This window comes from Lagenorhynchus albirostris, chromosome 2 (genome assembly GCF_949774975.1).
Source record: "Lagenorhynchus albirostris chromosome 2, mLagAlb1.1, whole genome shotgun sequence".
In the NCBI taxonomy this organism is placed as follows: Eukaryota; Metazoa; Chordata; class Mammalia; order Artiodactyla; family Delphinidae; genus Lagenorhynchus; species Lagenorhynchus albirostris.
This window is the reverse complement of record NC_083096.1, coordinates 80,103,987-80,120,215: the sequence shown is the minus strand read 5'-3', so window position 1 is coordinate 80,120,215 and position 16,229 is coordinate 80,103,987. Positions and strand designations below refer to the sequence as shown.

At 38.8% G+C, this 16,229-nt stretch overlaps 1 long non-coding RNA gene across 2 annotated transcripts in view; it reads left to right on the top strand.

Annotated features, from left to right (window-relative positions):
- The window catches only part of LOC132515994 (uncharacterized), a 40,304-nt gene that overhangs the window by 1,102 nt on the left and 22,973 nt on the right, over positions 1-16,229 (top strand). The window lies entirely within an intron of this gene.

Below are 16,229 nucleotides of genomic sequence, written 5' to 3'. Positions count from 1 at the left end.
TACTTTGTATTATGATTATATGCATGTCTCATTACCTACTAGAAACCCTTGTCACTCAGCATGTGTTATAGTGACCAGAAGCATGGGCATCACCTGGGAGCTTGTTAGAAATGCTGAGTCTGAGGCCCCATCCTACAGAATCAGATTCTGCATTTTAACAAGATCCCCAAGGGAATGTGTATACACATTAAAGTGTAAGAACCACTGCATTGACTACTGGCAGAGAGCAAATCTAGGTTTGATTCTTCATGTTCTTGCATGCACCTTGTACAGAGTAAACATTTGCAGAATGAAGGGTACATGAATACTGTTTACTACATTTATAACAGGATAATTGCACTTAGTCTTAAACACAGCCAGTAATGGGGAACCCCAAGTCACACAAGGCCACCTTTTCTGAATGAGCAGCTCTATTTGTTGAAAAGTTCGTTTTATATTAAGTTGAAAACCCATCCACTTAAGTCCAACAAATCCTCTGCTCCCCCTTTTGTTTTTGCTCTGCCCCTAATAAACTCAGTTATTCTGTAGCTCTTAACCAAAGTTTGCAGAAAAAAAGGTACATTTTTTTTACTGCAACCTTTTGCTCACCCCTCCAAAATCATTACTGTCTAGTTACCTCCTTCTTGGATAATCTTACCCCCCCCTTATTCCCCGAGTTCCTTTCAATCTTTCCACAGGACTCTGAAGCAAGGTCCTTGAAGGACTAATACAATAAACATTAACTTGTGTACTGTTCGGCTTTCTAGCCCCAGGGTGGTTTCTCCATGCCAAGTAATATGTCCCCAGTATGTATTTCCTTACAAGCGTCAAATCAGCATAGGAGGAGCAAATCTGCTTTGGGGATTATTCATGACACTGTTCTGCTCTAATAACATTTATAAATCGGTCAGTAGTTAATAATAAAAGTCAACTTTGCATATTGTGTATTTTAGACATAAGACAAAAGTAATTTGACACTGTAGGAAGGATTAATTGCTTCTCCCTAGTCCCATGTTTGTTTGTTTTTTCCTTATACTCAGGAAAGACTAGGTAAAGAAACATGATCTCTTAACCAACACCAGTATAATTTCTGTCTTCAGACTTAATGTTGTTGCCCCAGTGTCCTATCCTTCCTTCTAGAGGGAAGGAAAAGAAGAAGGTAATAGGCAAAATAATTGGTGGGGGTTCTCTTGATGTTACTGTATCTCAGATGTCATTGCCACTCGTCTCCTCAGATAAGCCATTCTGCCTGATAAACTGAGGAGAATAATGGAGAGCGTGGGAGGCTTCACAACACAGTATACTTTTATGCATGCTGCTAAAGGTGTCCTACTTTCTCTGAGAGGTGAGGATGGGGGAATGGGGGAAGAATATATCGATTTTACAGAACTGGATGACAGGTTAGATTCGGCACCTGGAGCTTTACTTTCCTGTCTCTGCTCCCCAGTTTGCATCCCCACTTGTGATCAGGAATGAGTGTGACATCTCATCTTGGTGATTTCCATTTCAAAAACAATCTGATCTTTTTTATAAAGTTAAACATACACCTAACATGCAGTTTAGTAATCCCACTCTTAGGTATTTATTCAAGTGATATAAAGACAGGTTCACACAAAAACCTGTACATAAATATTTATTTGTACAAAACATATGTGGCTTCACTCATTTTCACCCCAAAAGGTAAACAACACAAGTGTCTTTTGCCTGGTAAATCTATAAACGAAATGTGGTATAGCCATAAATGGAATACTGCTCAGCAATGAAAAGGATTAAACTCTTGATACACACAACATGGATGAATATCAGATGCATTATGGGAAGTGAAAGAAGCCAGAGTCTATTTACATGACATTCTGGAAAAAGCAAGACTTAGGGTCAGAAAACAGATCAGTGCTTTCCAGGAGTTGAAGGTGGGAAGAGGTGTTGACTACAAAGGGGCCTTAGGAAATTTGGGGGAGTTATAGAATACTTCTGTATCTTGATTGTAATGGTGTTATGCATCTGTCAAAACTTACAGAACTGTACACTAAAAAGGGTGATTTTATTGTATGAACATTATACCTCAATAAAAAATAAAAACAATACTATTTAAAATATCAGCTTTAGGAAGAGGAATGATACAAGTTTATACACAAAAGAGACTACTCAACCATTGTGGAAAGTAATTATTTTTAAAAACAAATACCATTGATATTAATTTTTTCCACCTTTATTGAGGTATAATGATAAAATTATATATATTTAAAGTATGCAGCATGATGACTTGATGTATGTGAACACTGTGAAATGATTCCCACAATCAAGGTAATTCACATCTATCACTTCACACCTCTGTGTGTTTGTGTGGGAAAATGCTTAAGATTTACTCTCTTAGCAAATTTCAGGTATATAGCACAGTATTATTAACTATAGTCACCATGCTGTGCTTATTCATCTTATAACTTAACGTTTATACCCTTTGACCAACATCTTCCCATTTCCCCTAACTCCTGACCCCTGGCAACTATCATTCTACCCTCTGTTTCTCTGAGTTCGACTTTTTTTTTAGATTCTAGGTATGAGTGACACAACACAGTATTTGGCTTTCTCTGACTTATTTCACTTAGCATAATGCCCTCAAGGCCCATCCATGATGTTGCACATGGCAGGATTTTCTTCTTATGGCTAAATAGTATTCCATTGTGTATGTATATGCTACATCTTCTTTATCCATTCATCTTTAAACAGATACTTAGGTTGTCTCCATATCTTGGCTACTGTGAATAATACTGCAGTGAACATGGGAGTGCAGATATATCTTCAAGACCCTGATTTCATTTCCTTTGGATATATACCCATAAGTGGGATTACTGGATCATATGGTAGTTCCATGTTTTAATTTTTGAGGAATCTCCATACTGTTTTCCACAGTGGCTATACCAGTTTACATTCCCACAAAAGCATGCAAGGTTTCCCTTTTCTCCAAGTCCTTGCCGACTCTTATCTCTTGTCTTTTTGGTAATAACCATTCGAACAGATGAGGTAATGATATCTCATTGTAGTTCTGATTTACATTTCCCTGATGATTAGCAATGTTGAGTGCCTTTTCCTGTACCTGTTGGCCATTTGTATACCTTCTTTGGAGAAATACCTATTCAGGTCTGTGATATCATGGTTTATAATAGGAAACATATATTTGGTCTTTGTCCCTCTTTATGAAATCCCAAAACGCTTGGCATTTCCTAAGTGATGAGAGCATTAAAGGTGTTTCTTGAAAAAAAAAAAAAAAAGGTGTTTCTTGTTAGGTTAACGAAATGCCTTTTGGACTGAACCTAAGGATGGGAGCTGTTGTCAGGAAAACCAAACACGTGATTAGAGGGTTGGAACTTTCAGTCCCACACCCTGACCTCTGGGGAAGGGAGAGGATCTGGAGGTTGAAACAATTGCCAATGGACAATGAGTTAATCAATCATGCCTGTGTACTGAAGCCTCCACAAACCCCCAAAAAGGACAGGAATTTGGAGAGTTTCCAGGTGGGTGAACACGTGGAGATTCACGGAGAGTGGCTCGCTTGGAGAGGGCATGGAAACTCTGAGCCCTTTCCCCATACTCTGCCCTCAAGGAGATGGATCAAAACTGTCTACCCCTTAAGTATGGGCGGAGCATATTAACTTCCATCCAAAGAATACAATATAGAAAAGGGGAAAAAAGGATAACTTTACAGTGGAGAAACTTAAACACAACCTCAGCCAGCTTAACATCATTAGTGGGAAGTCAGTAGCAGTACCTTTGATATAAGGTGATGAGAATAGCACTTTACCTCTGTAGTTTTCCTCCTGACAGCCCAAACCCCTAGACTAATCATGAGGAAAAAATATCAGACAATCACAAATTAAGGGATAGTCTACAAAATACTTAACTAGTACTCCTCAAAACTGTCAAGATCATCAAAAACAAGGAAAGTGTAAGAAACTGTCACAGTCTAAAGCAGCCTAATGATAAGGAGTAATGTGATACCCTAAGGGGGGGGCCTGTGATAGAAAAAACATTAGGGATAAAGTAAATAAATCAGAATAAAGTATGGAACTTAGTTCTTTTCAAATTGTCAAGTTCCTGAAAGAAGCAAAACACTGAAGAACTGATGAAGATTAGAGGAGATTAATGATACATAACAACTAAATGCAATATAAGATCCTGGAACCAAAAAGGGAAATTAGAGGGAAAAGTGATGAAAATTGAATAAGTGATTTAGTTAACAGTTTTATATCAATGTTAATTTTCTTGTTTTGATAATTGTTGTAATGTTATGTGAAGTCTTATCTTTAGGGAACCTGGGTAAAGCTTATACAAGAAGTCTTTGTATTTTTTTTGCAACTTTTCTGAAAGAATGAAATCAATTCAAAATAAAAAGTTTAAAAAATTACTAAAGTAATCCAAATAGTAAAACACATGAGGAAGCCCAGTGACATGATCTTGAGTCAGAAGACTTTTTTTTTTTTTTAATTTTTGGCTGTGCTGCACAGCATGTGGGATCTTAGTTCCCCAAGCAGGGATCAAACCCGCACCCCCTGCATTGGAAGTGCAGAGTCTTAATCTCTGGACTGCCAGGGAAGTCCCAGAAGACTCTTCAAATGACATTTTCACCCAAAGAAATAGAGAAAAAGAATACTCTGAAGAGAGCTTTAAAATAAGTTTATTTAAAATCCTCAAGGAAGGGAAGATACTAGTTTGAATACACCCCAGCTCCACACCACTCTCATCCCAACCCAATTTTCATAACTCAGCATCTGTTGGTTCTGGTAGATAGTAGAGACCTCAGAATCCGTTCAAGTCCTGACAGAAAGAGCAATTACAGGTCTTCCTCGCCTTTTGGTTAAATCGGTGGTTCTTAAACTTTACCATGCATCAGGAGGGCTTACTAAAACACAGATGACTGGTGACTGGAACTTCTGATTCAGTAAGTCTGGGATAGGGTCTGAGAATTTCTATCAAGTTCCAGATGATGCTGGTGTTTCTGGATCAAGAACCAAATTCTGAGAAACACTGGGGCAGGCAACAGTCTGGAGACCAGTACTGGAGATCCCTAATAAAAGGCAGTGTGAGGAAAGAGGTAGCTGACTCTTGGAACCATAATAGTGCTTCCCATATCTCCAAAAATAAAGAATTAAAACCAACCAGAATATGGGGAACAAATCTCCCATACAGAAAAATTCCACATTTATGTATGTATTGCCTTCTCAAGGAGGTGGAGCATAACTCCAGGCCTGAGATTGCTTATCCTTCGGAAGGCCACCTTGCATCTTTGGCCGATGGCTGGTGTCTGGGAATTTGGATTTGGGGAGGGTTCTTACCACCCCAACTGATAAGAGTGGCTCTCTGTGCCTATACTGTGTAACCGTGTGGTTTATACTGAACACCTGCTCTCCTTCTGGGAGTCTGGAATTTTTATATGGGCAGGCAGAGGGTGCCTGTGGACTAGCCCTATTACAGACCTTGGGCACAGAGTGGAAAGATGTGAAAGTCTTCTGATTGCTTCAATTTTCTTAGAGAAAAAAGAAACAAGGTTTAGTGGTCATGAATTTAAGACGTCAAATGAGCACAGTGATATTTTTCTCTTGCCATATTTGTGTTTTAGTGCAGGCACATAACCAAAGGTAATGTTTAGCCAAGCAAGTACGGAGGAAAGGGCAAAGGAATTGAGAATGCATGGTAGGATATGATTATAATGTTGGACCATGGCTTATAGACCAGGTGGGCTAGGAAGTGAAGATAGAGCAGGTTGATGGAGGGCATGAAGTAGAGTCAAAAAACTGTGGAGTTAGAGTACTGGAGTGAATGTGCTGAAGAGATAAGAGACGGTTTCGGAGAGTGGGTTGCTTGAAATTGAGATTTTGGTGGTAATGACATAGGTAGATTATAAAATCATTGGAATGAGAAGGTCATTGAAGGGAGAGGCCAGGTGGTAAAGGCCTACCTCAACACTCATACTCATTCTCCCCTCCTCCTTAATAACAGAACCTTGATTTTACCTGGACACATTGCCTCTCTGTATAAAGACACATTTCCTAGCCTCCCTGGATATATGCTAGATATATGTGACAAAATACTTCCAATGAGATCTAAGTGGAAATGTTATATGGAACTTCTAGTAATTTTCCTTAAAAGGGTTGTGGCCTTCTTCTATATTTCTTTTTCTTTCTGTGTAGAATGTCCATATATTGGCTGGAGCTCCAGCAGCCATCTTGGACCATAAGGTAGAAACCATATGCTGATAGTGGAGCAGAAAGAGATGCTGTGGATCTGTTACACCATTTCAGGACTATCTTCCTCTAGAGTTTTTCATATGAGAGGGAAATAAACTTAAACCTTGTTTAATCCATTGTTACTTTGGGTTTTTCTATTATATGCAGTGGAATCTAATCCTAACTAATACATTGGGTTGGTAAAAGTATTACCTACACAGATGTGAACTACAGAATAATGCTGCACATCCATGTTCATGGCAGCATTATTCACAACAGCCAAAACATGGAAACAACCTAAGTGTCTATCAGTGGAGAAATAGATAAAGAATATGTGGTGTATATACACAATGGTATATTATTCAGCAAAGAAATGAAGGAAATCCTGCCTTTGCAGCAACATGGATGGACCTTGAAGGCTTTATGCTAGGTGAAGTAAGTAAGACAGAGAAAGAGAAATATTGTATGATCTCACTTCTATGTGGAATCTAAAAAACAGAACAAAGCACCTGACCTCATTGATGCACAGAACAGATTGGTGGTTGGCAGAGGCGGGGGGTGGGCAAAATGGGTGAAGGGGGTCAAAAGGTAAATACTTCCAGTTATAAGATAAACAAGTCCTGGGGATATAATGTACAGCATGGTGAGTACAGTTAACAATACTGTACTGTATATTTGAAAGTTGCTAAGAGAGATCTTTAAAGTTCTCATCACAAGAAAAAAATTTGTTAACCATTTGTGGCCATAGATGTAAACTAGACTTACTTTGGTGATCACTTCATTTTATGTATACAGAAATTATTATATGGTACACCTGAAACTAATATAATGTTATATGTCAATTATGTATCAATAAAAAAATTGAGGTTAAAAAAACTGCTGAAAAAATTAACTACAGGAGTAGTTATATATAGAGAGAGGGGGAAAGCTTGGTGCTAAAATCTTCACTGAATGAAGAGGAGTAAATGGGAGGTCTGTAAATATTTCAAACAGGAGAGGTAGTGGGTGCTTTAAAGAAGCTGGGGAATTTGAGAAAGCAGGGAGAAACAGCAGTGAGGACCAAGGCAGCAAGGAGGATCGAGGAAGACACGCACCCCACCTTCGTTCCCGCGCTGAGATATTGCCTTTTAAAATCTTGTGTTTGATTGAGGAAATAAGATATGGATAGGACATGTCACTTGTGTTTCAAACCAAACAATATTAGAGATGACATACTGACTCAGAGCAATGATCTATCCCAGAATATTTTCTGGAAGAACATGCTTGCCCCACAGACATTTCAAAATGTTAAGCACCCCATAATCTCCTCAATAACTTTTTAATAAAATAGTGAAGTATTATTCACTATTTTATTTACTCCTTTAAAAACTCATCCATATTTTTATCTCCCACACTGAGCTTAATTAATTAATCATTGATTTACTGAGGTCTTACTGTGTTTCAGGTACTATATTAGGCACTAGGAACATACAGATTAATTACAAAGTATCTTTCTCAAAGGAATTTACTAGTTCAAGGAGGAACTAGGTGACAGAAACAAGTGACATTATATAGTGTGACAAATGATAGTCACCACATATAATTGAGCAATATACCAGGTGTGGTGTGAAGCATAAAGATAGGTCACCTATTTCATCCTGGAGGTTTCTAGAACAGATAACAGATTACGTGAATCTTGAAGGTGAAATAGGTTGGGCAAGGGGAAACATAAGAATGTATATAGAAACATGGAAAAACACAGCACTTTGGGAAATTCCAAGTAGGCAGCTTGGAGGATGTTTGTATAGTATTATACGTTATATTACTACTGACAAAAGTAACCATGCACAGATCCAGTACTGAGTAAAATTATCTCATTCATGAATATACTTGTTATTAATATACCGTACATTTTGCTAGTGGAGACTATTGGCTTAATGTGCTCAGCTATAAGAACTTACCTAAGTATTTTAAGAAAATGTGTCTTTTGACCTCATATTACCATTTTCTCCTCTCTACAACTGTAGTCTATACTTATTCAACAAAGGAACAAAATTGCCATAGTAAGTAATAGTATGCTTTATTAGAAGAACTTAATTTGTAGAGTAATCAAGGGAAAAGATAGTAATTTAAATGAATGGTACTATCCAATATTCTTCCTCCTCTGAGAAAATTCCACTAGGCTATGCCTCTGGGTCAAATCCTGAACCAAAAGAATACATTTCTTTTTTTAAAAAATAATTTTAAAATTTTAGAATAGTTTTAGATTTAAGAAAAACTTGGGAAGTTAGTACAGAGTTCCTGTGTATCCCACACACAATTTATTTTATTGGTAACATCTTACGTTACAGTGCTACATTTGTCACAACCAATAAACCAATCAGTACCTTGTTATTAACCATAATCCATACTTTATTAATATTTCTTCAATTTTTACTTAATGTCTTTTTATGTTCCAAGATCCCATCCAAGGTACATTACATTTAGACATCAGGTCTTAGGCTCCTCTATACTATGACAATTTCTCAGACCTTCCTTTTTTTTGATGAGCTTCAGTTTTGAGATGGTCAGGTATTTTGTAAGATATTCCTGAACCTGGGTTTGTCTGATGTTTTCCTCATGGTTAGACTGGGTCATGGTTTTAGGGAGGAAGACCACAGAGGCAAAGTACCCTTCCCATCACATCATATCAAGAGTACATACTATCCACGTGACTTTACTATTGATGTTAATCTTGATCACCCAGCCGAGGTAGTGTTTGTCAGATTTCTCCACTGTAAAGTTATTTTTCTCCCTTTACCGCTCTTTGGAAGGAAGTCACTCTATGCAGCCTACACTTAAGGAATGGGGAGTTATGCTCCAACTCCTGGAGGGCAGAGTATTTATATAAATTGTTTGAAATTCTTCCATATGGGAGTTTTCTCTATTCTACCCCGCTTATTATTCAATCACTTATTTATACCATTATGGACTGATGGGTATTTTTTATACTTTATATTATAATCCAATGCTAGGCTATTTATATTGTTCAAATTGTTCCAGCTTTGGCCATTGGGACCACTTTCAGTTGGTTCCTGTGTCCCTGTGACATTCCCCCATCGATTTGCTTTTTGAGCACTTCCTTACTTTCTGGCACTACAAGAAAGCATTTTTCTGTATAATATAATTGGGAAAATGATACAACCTTTTAATATAATTACAAAAGCAAGATATGGTAAATTGATGATTAATACACATTCACCAGTAGCTAGGGCTTTGTATCATGAGTTGTTTTGAGTTCACTTTCCTATTTACATCTTACTTTTAGCTTGGTTTAGAATTTAACCAATGATTTTTTGGGGGGAGGTAAACTTTCATATTATAAGGAAACTGAGAGAGTCAGTGAGCTTAGAATTACATGCTTTTTATTTAAAGAGGAAACTCTGGGTACTTATTGCTGATAACTAGGAATTACATTATCAAAGGACTTTAATTCAACAGACTTACACGCTGAAAGAGGCAAATTTATATGTTGAAAGAACGAAATGGAAAAGAAGCGGCTTTCAATTTAATTTTGAACAAGAATAGTGTGCAGATTAAAAGATACTAGGTCCATTTTAATAGAGGATAAATCCCCAGTACCACAAAGATTCTGCAAGAAAAAAGACCATCCAATTCTCAAAAAGCATTTTCCACAGGGAAAATTAGGCGAAATAGCAGGGAATTGTACAAATAGTTGTATGATTAGGAGGAAGTTGTAGTCTCACATTTCTCGTTCTCTTATTTATTGTACATTGGGAAAGATAATGATTTCTAATGTTGTTCTTCCAGTTGTTCAAATTTATTTTTTGGTTAAGCAATAGGTAGCAATCCCAAATGTATTACACCACAGCTTATTTATGAACACACTTGGCTGGTACATCAGTTCCTTTCTTCATGAAATTAGGTGTGTCAGACATCTAACACTTAGGTAACTACTCTGACAGACAAGAACAGAGCAAAACTTCTATGGATGAGAAAACAGAATCAACAGCAGCACTTGGACATAAACTGGAGGCCCTGGTTTCATTTCATTTGCTTTGTTTTTCATAACTACAGTGTGTGACATAAGAACTGTTATAAGCAGAATACCCCTATATTTAGTTATTAATCCTAATTTATTACATAACTGACCTCTTCGAATACTTACTACTTAGACTCTCTGTGTGAGAGGGTGTGGAGGGGAGATAGTAGGAGTTGGGGGGAGATAAATCCAATCACATTTGTAGGCCACACCACAGCAGTTGATGGCTACTTATCATAGTTCCTAAGTTAAAGTCTTGTATCCTAATATGGGAACTAAGAGATCAAAAAAGACTGGACAGCTCATTTAAAATCCCAATTTTTCCAGCCAAGTTGAACCTGCTGGTAGCTGCTAGATTGTTAAAATGATCCATGAGCCTAGAAAGTTGGAGGTAGTTTCTTCATTGAGAAAATAGAGATGTGTTGCTTAGAGGAAAAGAGTGAAAAATGACCAGGTATCAGACACCCTAGTGAACAGCTAGTGAAACAAAGTGTTTAAGTATCTATATATCTTATCTTAGGTATATACAACTGTTATAAGACCATTATTTCTCTTATCTCTGAGGAAAAATACATTTAGTTACAATATTAAAAACAAATAAAAGATTAAAAGTCTAGTAGAAAACCAAATACTGTCAGAAGCACAGTTACATGGAGTCACCCATTTCTTATGTAGATATTGGCTTATTCTTCCCACCATATTACTTGATAAATGACAGCAAACATTTATTAAGCACCTACCACAAGGGCGGAGTCAAGATGACGGACTAGGAGGACGCGGAATTCGCGTCTCTGCATAACTAGGGCACCCACCATACACTGGTGGGGGACCACAGACAACTAAGGGGAATGGGAGGAACCCCCAGTGACAGGGTAGGATGTGGGGCTTGTGGGGGGGAGTGAGGGAGGAGGAGAAGTGGAGGTGGGACAGGACTGGTGCCCCTGAGGGGCGGCTGTGGGAAGGGAAGGGATCCCATGCACAAAGGGGGAAATTGGGGGACCATTGGGAGGGCAGAGGATCAAAAGGGAGCATGCCCAGGTTTTCCCTGCCCTCTTGGGCCCCTGGGAGCCTGCTGAGATCCCAGGCCTGATCCTGTGCCCACCGAGGCCCCCTCCAGCCATGTGGGTCCTGAGGGAGTGGGAGGGAGGTAAGGGGGAGCAAAAGTAAAGGCTGACATACAGGACCGGCATCCCTGAGGGGTGGCTGGGGGATGGGAGGAGTTCCTACACCCAGTGAGACCGACCCACAGTTACGGGGGACGGCAGTTGCGGGGACACCCTAGAGGGTGGCGCAGAGGAATGGAAGGGAACGTGGCCAGCGCTTTCCCTTTCCACTTAGGCACCAGGGAGCCTGTTGGGCTCCTAGGCCTAATCCTCTTACTTTGGAGCCTCCTTCCTGCCATGCAGAGCCCAAGCCCAGCCCCTACACCCCACCCAGGGCTCTACCTCTACACTCGGAGACCCCCTCTGAGAGTCCCTACAGCCACACTGGGCCTAAACCCCACCCACACACCCTCACCCAGGACCTTACCTCCAAACTCTGGAACTCCACACTCCAGAGGCCCCCCTTTGGATGTGCTGCCTCTCCCCTTCTGCGCAGACCCTAAGCAGAGCCCCTGCCCCATGTTTGAACGGAGCCTGCCTAGGCCCCACCCCCAAGGCCTTTTCCGGCTGCATGGGTCCTGAGCCTAGGCCATGCCCCACTCCCAAAAGTCACCCATCTCTCGCCTAGGTTCCCCCCCCACGCTAAAGCCCACCACTGCCTAATTTCCACCCATGCTGAAACTCTGTGCCCCATAGCCAAGGCTTTTTTTTTTCTTTTCTCTTTTTCCTCTTTTAGATTGAGGTTCTGTTTTACCTTGATTCATCCTTGTTGATTCATGTATATTTTTATTTTTTCTAATAAATCTTTTAGTTTAATTTTATTCTTTATACTTTGTTATTGTTCTGCTCCTTTTGGCTTGTTCTCCCCCTTTTCTTCCCTTTCTTTTTTCTGTTGTGGTTTTGTTTTATCTTGTTGCAGTTGTTTCAATTATATATTTTTTCCTAATATATTTTTTATCTTTCTAATTTTATTTTGCTTTTTATTCTTTGTTCTTGTACTGCTCCTTTTTTTTCTTTCTTTTTTTTTTGCTGTGCCACGTGGCTTGCGGGATCTTGGTTCCCAGGCTGGAAGTCAGGCCTGACCTCCTGTGGTGGGAGTTCTGAGTCCAAACCACTGGACTAAGAGAGAACCTCAGACCCTAGAGAATATTAATTGGAGTGAGGCCTCCCGGAAGTCCTCATCTCAGCACCAAGACCCGGCTCTATCCACCTGCCTGCAAGCTCCAGTGCTGGATGCCTCAGGCCAAACAACCAGTAACACAGGAATACAGCCCTACCCATCAAATTTAAAAAAAAAAAAATGACAAAAAATAATTACAGACGAAGGAGCAATGTGAAAACTTACAAGACCAAATAAGTGACGAAATAGGCAACCTACCTGAAAAAGAATTCAGAGTAATGATAGTAAAGATGATCCAGAATCTCGGAAACAGAATGGAGAAAATACAAGAAACATTTAACAAGTATCTAGAAGAACTAAAGAGCAAACAGTGATGAACAACACAGTAACTGAAACTAAAAATCCTCTAGAAGGAATCAGTAGCTGAATAACTGAGGCAGAAGAATGGATAAGTGAGCTGGAAGATAAAATAGTGGAAATAACTGCCAGGGAGCAGAATACAGAAAAAAGAATGAAAAGAATTGAGGACAGTCTCAGAGACCTCTGGGACAGCATTAAACGCACCAACATTCAAATTATATTCAAACATTCAAATTATAGAAGAAGAGAAAGGGTCTGAGAAAATATTTGAAGAGATCATAGTCAAAAACGTCCTTAACATGGGAAAGGAAATAGTCAATCAAGTCCAGGAAGCGCAGAGAGTCCCATACAGGATAAACCCAAAGAGAAACATGCTGGGGCTTCCCTGGTGGCGCATTGGTTGAGAGTCCGCCTGCCAATGCAGGGGATACGGGTTCGTGCCCCGGTCTGGGAGGATCCCACATGCTGCGGAACAGCTGGGCCCGTGAGCCGTGGCCGCTGAGCCTGTGTGTCCGGAGCCTGTGCTCCGCAACCGGAGAGGCCACAACGGTGAGAGGCCCGCATACCGCAAAAAAAAAAAAAAAAAAAAAAAAAAAAAAAAGAAACATGCTGAAACACACATTAATCGAACTATCAAAAATTAAATAAAAATAAAAAATTTAAAAGCAGCAAGGGAAAAGCAACAAATAACATACAAGGGAATCCCCATAAGGTTAACAGTTGCTCTTTCAGCAGAAACTCTGCAAGCCACAGGGGAGTGGCAGGACATATTTAGAGTAATGAAAGGGGAACACCAACAACCAAGATTACCTGGAAAGGATCTCATTCAGATTTGACGGAGAAATCAAAAACTTTACAGACAAGCAAAAGCTAAGGGAATTCAGCACCACCAAACCAGCTTTACAACAAAATGCTAAAGGAACTTCTCTAAGCGGGAAACACTAGAGAAGAAAAAGACCCACAAAAACATATCCAAATCAATTAAGAAAATGGTAATAGGAGCATCCATATTGATAATAACCTTGAATGTAAGTGGATTAAATGCTCCAACCAAAAGACACAGACTGGCTGAATGGATACAAAAACAAGACCCTTATATATGCTGTCTACAAGAAACCCACTTCAGACCTAGGGACACATAGAGTGAAAGTGAGGGGATGGAAGAAGATATTCCACGCCAATGGAAATCACAAGAAAGCTGGATTAGCAATACTCATATCAGATGAAATAGTCTTTAAAATAAAGACTGTTACAAGAGATAAGAAAGGACACTAAATAATGATCAAGGGATCAATCCAAGAAGAAAACATAACAACTATAAATATTTATGCACCCAACATAGGAACACCTCAATACATAAGGCAAATGCTAACAGCCATAAAAGGAGAAATCAACAGTAACACGATGGTAGTGGGGGACTTTAACACCCCACTTAACACCAATAGACAGATCATCCAGAGAGTAAATAAATAAGGAAACACAAGCTTTAAAAGACACAATAGACCAGATAGACCTAATTGATATTTAGGACATTCCACCTGAAAGTGGAAAAACGCACTTTCTTCTGAAGTGCATATGGAACACTCTCCAGAATAGATCACATCCTGGGTCACAAATCAAGCCTTGGAAAATTTAAGAAAACTGAAATCGTATCAAGCATCTTTTCCAACCACAACGCTATGAGATTAGAAATCAATTACAGGAAAAAAAACAGTAAAAGACACAAACACATGGAGGCTAGACAGTGCACTGCTAAATAACCAAGAGATCACTGAAGAAATCAAAGAAGAAATCAAAAAATACCTAGGAACAAATGACAACAAAAACAATGATCCCAAACCTATGGGATGCATCTAAAGCAGTTGTAAGAGGGAAGTTCATGGCAATTCAAGCTCACCTCAAGAAACAAGAAAAATCTCAAATAAACAGTATAACCTTACACCTAAAGCAACTAGAAAAAGGACAAAGCCCAAAGGTAGTAGAAGGAAAGAAATCATAATCAGAGCAGAAATAAATGAAATAGAAACAAATGGCAAAGATCAATAAAACTAAAAGCTGGTTCCTTGAGACGATAAACAGAATTGATAAACCTTTAGCCAGACTCACCAAGAAAAGAAGGGAGAGGACTCAAACCAATAAAATTAGAAATGAAAAGAAGAGATTACAAGTGACACTGCAGAAATGCAAAAGATTATAATAGACTACTACAAGCAACTCTATACCAATAAAATGGGCAACCTGGAAGAAATGGACAAATTCCTGGAAAAGTACAACTTTACAAGATTGAACCAGGAAGAATTAGGAAATATAAAAAGACCAATCACAGGTAATGAAATTGAAACTGTAATTTAAAATCTTCCAACAAACAAAAGTCTAGGACCAGATGGCTTCACAGGCAAATTCTATCAAACATTTAGAGAAGAGTTAACACCTATCCTTCTCAAACTCTTCCAAAAAGTTGTGGAGGGAGGAACACTTCCAAACTTGTTCTACGAGGGCCACCATCACCCTGTTACCAAAACCAAACAAAGATATTACAAAAAAAGAAAATTATAGACCAGTATCACTGAAGAACATAGACACAAAAATCCTCAAGAAAATACTAGCAAACAGAATCCAACAACACACTAAAAGAATAATACACCATGATCAACTGGGATTTATCCCAGGGATGCAAGGATTCTTCAGTATACATAAAACAATCAATGTGATACACCATATTAACAAATTAAAGAATAAAGATCATATGATCGTCTCAATAGATGCAGAAAAAGCTTTTGGCAGAATTCAATACCCATTTATGATAAAAATTACAGAAAGTGGGCATAGAGGGAACCTACCTCAACATAATAAAAGCCATATATGACAAACCCACTGCAAACATCGTTCTCAATGGTGAAAAACTGAAAGCATTTCCTCTAAGATCAGGAAAAAGAGAAGGCTGTCCACTCTTGCCACTATTAATCAACACAGTATTCGAAGTCTTAGGTGCAGCAATCAGAGAAGAAAAAGAAATAAAAGGGATACAAATTGGAAAAGACCTAAAACTGACTTTCCCAATGATATGGTACTATACATAGAAAATCCTAAAGATGCCACCAGAAAACTACCAGAACTAGTCAGTGAATTTGGTAAGGTTGCAGGATACAAAATTAATGCGCAGAAATCTCTTGCATTCCTATACAGTAACAACGAAAGATCAGAAAGAGAAATTAAGGAAACAATCCCATTTACCATCACAACAATAACAATAAAAAATACCTAGGAGTAAACCTACCTAAAGAGGCAAAAGACCTGTACTCAGAAAACTATAAAACACTGATTAAAGAAATCAAAGATAACATAAACAGTTGGGCAGGTATACCTTGGTCCTGGATTGGAAGAATCAATACTGTGAAAATGACTATATTACCCAAAGCAATCTA